This window comes from Grampus griseus, assembly GCF_964374135.1.
Source record: "Grampus griseus genome assembly, chromosome: 18".
NCBI classification, from domain to species: domain Eukaryota; kingdom Metazoa; phylum Chordata; class Mammalia; order Artiodactyla; family Delphinidae; genus Grampus; species Grampus griseus.
This window is the reverse complement of record NC_139012.1, coordinates 11364118-11369372: the sequence shown is the minus strand read 5'-3', so window position 1 is coordinate 11369372 and position 5255 is coordinate 11364118. Positions and strand designations below refer to the sequence as shown.

General features: G+C 52.0%; 1 pseudogene across 1 annotated transcript; it reads right to left on the bottom strand.

The window, feature by feature from the left end:
- Window positions 1-1859: 1859 nt before the first annotated feature.
- Window positions 1860-2925, bottom strand: LOC309835998 (G-protein coupled receptor 183-like; annotated as a pseudogene). The gene has a single exon. The product of its transcript is annotated as a G-protein coupled receptor 183-like (transcript).
- Window positions 2926-5255: the final 2330 nt, after the last annotated feature.

Genomic DNA, 5255 nt, shown 5'->3' with positions numbered 1-5255 from the left:
AGCCTGACGAGCAGCGAGGACAGGTGATGAGAAATGCTTGGGAGGATGGCCAAGAAGGATTTGTAACGTCCGGAGTCAGACAGGTCTGCAGCCCTGCTGGCCTGGCCGCTCTCCACGGAGGAAGCCCCTGGCTGTGAGGGCAGCAAACTGCAGGCTGGCCAGGCCCTCTCTTGCCACCTCCATGCCCTTTGATGAGGGCTGGGTTAGTGCAAACAGGGTGTGTGAGCTTTTCACCCCAGCCAGGTGTGGACATGAGCTGTGGGCTCCTGTGAGAGGTACTCAGGGTGCAGAGATGGGCCTTTCAGCTGAGGTTCTGCACCTTCAATCCACAGGCCCCAAGAGCAGACTTGCAAATTCTTCCAGCCTTTAAACACCATTCCTGCCCCAGCCGCAGGCAGGAAGCACCCTCTACCACGAGCACCACGTCCCCAGGATCGATGTTCAGTGCTGGGACCTGTCTGGCCACAGGGGCCACAGCTCCGTGTCTGTGGGTCACTCTGGAGCTGAGTGTCCTCCCGTCCCCGAGCCCAGCGGAGCCAGAGTCGGGGGCTGGATGGAAGAGAAGCGCGCCCAGAGCCTCGACATGAGCCCCTGAGAGCCTCTCCTGGGACACAGCAGCGTGAGAAGAAGGAAGCTCATCAGCTCAAACCAGCGAGGGCGGACTGAGCACCAGCTCCCGTCCCAGGAGTAACATGGACTGTGATGCGGGGGGCTGAGAGGAGGAGGCCGTGCCCCGGACGTCTCAGGAGCTGACAGTCTGGTGCCCCGTGAGACAGCCCCCTCTCAGGAGAGCCACCGTGAAGCTCTGCGCACGAGAGTCAAGTGCCCCAAACTTGGAACTTGGGAGGTGGAAGCAGCTGATCGTCTGGAGCAGGAGGCCACTGTCGGTCAGGGACCAGGGACGACCTCAGGGGGGACCCGTCTGGAGCCGGAGCTTTGGGGTAGGGTCAAGGGGGCGCCGCGGAGGCCGTGAGCATGTTGCTTTGGGCCCGTGCCGCGGAGACAGACGTCACACTGGCCCTGGTGCTCCCCGCACGTTGGCAGGGAAATGCGTGTTTTATTTTACAGAACTCAATCGCCCAAGTGCAAATGCTCTGTGCCTTGTTTTAAACTCAAGAAAGCGCCGGAAAGGTTTGTTTTGACCGAATGGAAACAATACTCCCATGGATAAGCACTTTCTGACACACACAAAACAAATGAAAAGCTCGTGCCCACTTTCCTGACTTTCTCCCCCAGCGATGTCCCCAGTCACACATGTCATAAGGGGCTTGGGACCAGATTCAGACTCTTCCTACAAAAGTGCACAACACCCAGTCCCTCGCCCCACTCCCCCGACGCCAGAGGCGGCTGGGCCAGTAACTTGGAGTCAGTGCGTCCTCCCCATGTTTTCTGACTTTCTCAGGAGAACCTTGGCATTTTTGTAAACGTTAGCGCCAAGCTTTTAGAAATTTAGGGTTTTTTTTTTTGAGGGGGGGAGTATTTTTACTCTTTCCAACAACTTGCCACCCCAATTTGGAAACCTTGTCTAAATTGTGGATCTGGTACTCAGCCAATGATTCTTTTGGTTGTGACTGCATTTGCTGTGAAAATATTCTTTTCCTGGAAGAAACCGCACACCCTTCAGAGGCCAAGGACGCAGTGGCGTTTGTTAGGATACATCAGAGGTCGGTTCACCGTAAAGCTAATGAGTTCAAGCTCCAGGGCTCCTCACTTACCATCCAAGACCTTGTACCTAATTTTACATCTATTGTTTTGTATTCTTTTTCTTAAAGAACCCACACCCGTCCAAATTGTATAAGCTTTGAGCCCCCAACCCTGGACCCCCTACCCCCAGATGCAGTCTTAAAGCCCACGACCTATTAGACCTCATTCTCCTCTAAGGGCAAGGAGCCTCCAGTCTGGCTGATATTTTGTGCTTCTGAGGAACTTTTTCCCGGAGCGGGGGAGTCGGAGGATGTGACGCTTTGAGCTTCCAAATGCTGAGGAGCCATTTCCTGTAACGCGTAGATGCGAAGAAGTAAATGATGGGGTCGATGCTGCAGTTCAAGTTCATGAGGCACACCGTGAGCTGAAGGCACAGTTTGAAAGCCCTCTGCTCGGGGCAGGTTGGCTGGTGGAGCACCTTTCTCACCATGAACCGGATGACATTGAAGTGGTAGGGGATGAAGCACACAAGCATGGCCACCAGCACCACCAGGGTGAGCAGGCAGGCCCTGCGGTGGTGCCCCTTCCCGCTTGTCAGAGGGTTGTCCCGGGCCGTCCTCACAGCTTCATGGTGATCCTCACGTAGCAGAAGAGAATGACGCCCACCGGCCCGCAGAAGCTCAGAGCGGAGATCACTAGGACCACGGCGGGCAGCGTGAGCACCGGCTGGACGCTGTCATACTCCATGCAGGTCAGCCTGCCGGCCACGAGCTTGGTCATGGAGAGCAGGAGCAGGGGCGCCGTCTGCAGAGACAACAGGACCCACACAGCCACACAGATGAGCCTGGCCCGCCGGGGTCCGCGGAGCCGGAGACACTGGTGGGTGCGGACCACAGCCACGTAACGGTCCACGCTCAGGCATGCCATCAGGTAGATCCCTGAATAAGTGTTCACGTAGGATATGAAGGCCGTCAGCCTGCAGAGCCCTTCACCGAAAGGCCAGCTGAAGTCCAGCACGTAGTAGGCGATCTTTCCGGGCAGGGCCAGGGTGAACAGGAGGTCGGACACTGCCAGGTGGACCAGGCAGACATTTGTTGAGTTGATCTTCTTGCCCTTTTGATAAGCAAGGCGAAGGGCAAGGATGTTTCCCAGGGTGCCAAAGACCAAGAGGGCTGTGTAGAACAAAGAGAGCATCACGCTGGCCACCCGGGGTGGGTGGCGAGGAAGGCAGGAGTCGGCGTGGTGGACGAGGCTGTCTGGGTCAGCCGTGCAGGAAGCCATGTCATAGAGGTCCTTGGGGAGACAAAAAATTAAAATGTAACATTGTATCTGTGGGGTTAACGCCTCTATCGAGTAATACTTAATAATTTGCTGAAGCCACATGCCCGTGAAAAGCATATATCTTTATTTTTAACTTTTATTGGATTATAGTTGATTTACAATGTTGTGTTAGTTTCAGGTGTGCAGCAAAGTGATTCAGTTACATATACATATACATATATTCATTCTTTTTTAGATTCTTTTCTCATATAGGTTATCACAGATGGAGTTCCCTGTGCTTTACAGCAGGCCCTGTTGGTTATATCTTATATATAGTAGTGTGTGTATGTTCATCCCAAGCTCCTGATTTATCCCTTCCCTCAGTGTTTCCCCTTTGGTAACCATCAGTTTGTTTTCAATATCTGTAAGTCTGTTTCTGTTTTGTAAATGGGTAAAGAAGATGTGGTACATACAAGCCTACCTCTTTTGAAGTAAATTTATGTGGACGTGTGACATACCGTTCCACTCACTGTTGCTATGTAACAAATTACCCCCAGAATTTAGCAACTTAAAACACTTTATTATTTTCACGGTCAGGTTTTGAACAGGACACAGTGGGATTGGCTTTTCTCTGCTGCCCACTGTTGGGAGCCTCAGCTGGGAAGAATCGACAGCTGAGGGTTACTCAGTGGCAGGGGCTGGGACCACCCGGAGGTGATTTTACTCAAATGACGCTGACTTTGGGCCGAAGCCTCAACTGGACTGTCAGCTACAGCACCTGCACGAGGCTTCCTCGTGAGGCAGGGGCTTCCTCGCAACATGGTGGCCTGCAGGTACCTCAGTTTCTTACACAGTAGGTGGAGGCTCCAAAAGAAAGTGTCCCGGAAACCAGGTAGAATCTCCGTCTATTAACCACGTCTTTTATTTTCTATATTCTAGTGCTCTGACATCTTGGGGCCTGGCTGACCCTGGAGGGGCTGCCCTTCCCTGGGTTAACCAGTCCCTTGAGTGTACTTTTCAAACGCAAACCAACCACTCCCACCACCTGCCCTAATCAACCCAGGGCCAGGTACCAGGGGCAGCCCCTGTGTCCCAGAGCCCCCTGAGATGGTTCAAACAAGCCTCAGCCTGCTGACCCTGCCTTGCCTGTTCCCTTCCACCGAAACCACAGTAGAGGCTCTTGCCCACATTTCTGCTCCTCTGGCTCTGTCTCCTGACCAACCCCAGCTCTCCCCCTGTGGCCCCCCGTGATGTGGCATGGCCCCTCTTCTTGGGGTCTGTAAGTAACGAGCTCTCTTTTTCAACAGCAATCATCCCCTGATCTGTGGGCCTTCCTGACCCTCAGATTTTCTATGAACACACTGTACTCAGAAACACTGCATCAGCTTTTCTAAGCTGGCCCGGGAAGTGTGGTATCATCATGTCCGCCTTCTGCTGTTACAAGTGAGTCACAAGCCCACCCAGAATCAAGAAGAGGAGACATAGCTCCCATCTCTCAATAGGAGGCAGGTCAAAGAATTTGCAGCCATTTACAAATCACAACACACATGCAAAAGTGTGCACAAATCGTGAAAGTAGAGCTTGACGATTTTCATAAAGTGAACACGTCTGTGTGTTTAGCCCCCAGATTAGGAGACACCTCACCAGCACCCCCAGAAGCTCTCCTTTGCCCCCCCCAGCCTCTACCTCCACTCAAGGGTAATCAATATCCTAACTTCGAAAATCACAACTCAGTATGCCTGCTTCTGAACTTTAAGTAAATGAAATCATACGCCATGGGTGTGTGTATTCTCACCCACAGAGCTTCTCTGGGTCAGCATTAGTTTGTGAGATTCACCCACGCTGTAGTGTAGTTGTGGTTTGTTCCTTCTCATTGCTGTATGATAGTCCATTGTATGTATGCATCACCACCTATTTACATCCATCCTACTGTTGGTGAACATTTCTGTTATATCAAGTTCAGCTATACATATTCGTTCACATGTCTTTGATGACACATAAATATCTATTTTGCTGAGTACTGTACATAGCTAGGAGTGGGGCTGGTGAATCACAGGTTCTGCACGTTTCATTTTAGTAGGTAGGTCCTGGCCATCACTTTCCCAAAGCAGCCGCTCTGCGTACTCCCGACAGCGTATGGGATTCCCGTGGCGCCTCATCCTCACCAGCCCTGGGCATGGTCAGTCTTTTTCAGGTGAACCAGTCTGGTGGGTGTGCAGGGGTATCTTCTTGTGGTTTCAATTGGCATTTGCCTAATGACTACTGACAGTGAGCACCTTTTCACAGGTTTACTGGCCATTTATATATCTTCTTTTTTTTTTAACATGTTAGACATTATTACTATTATGATT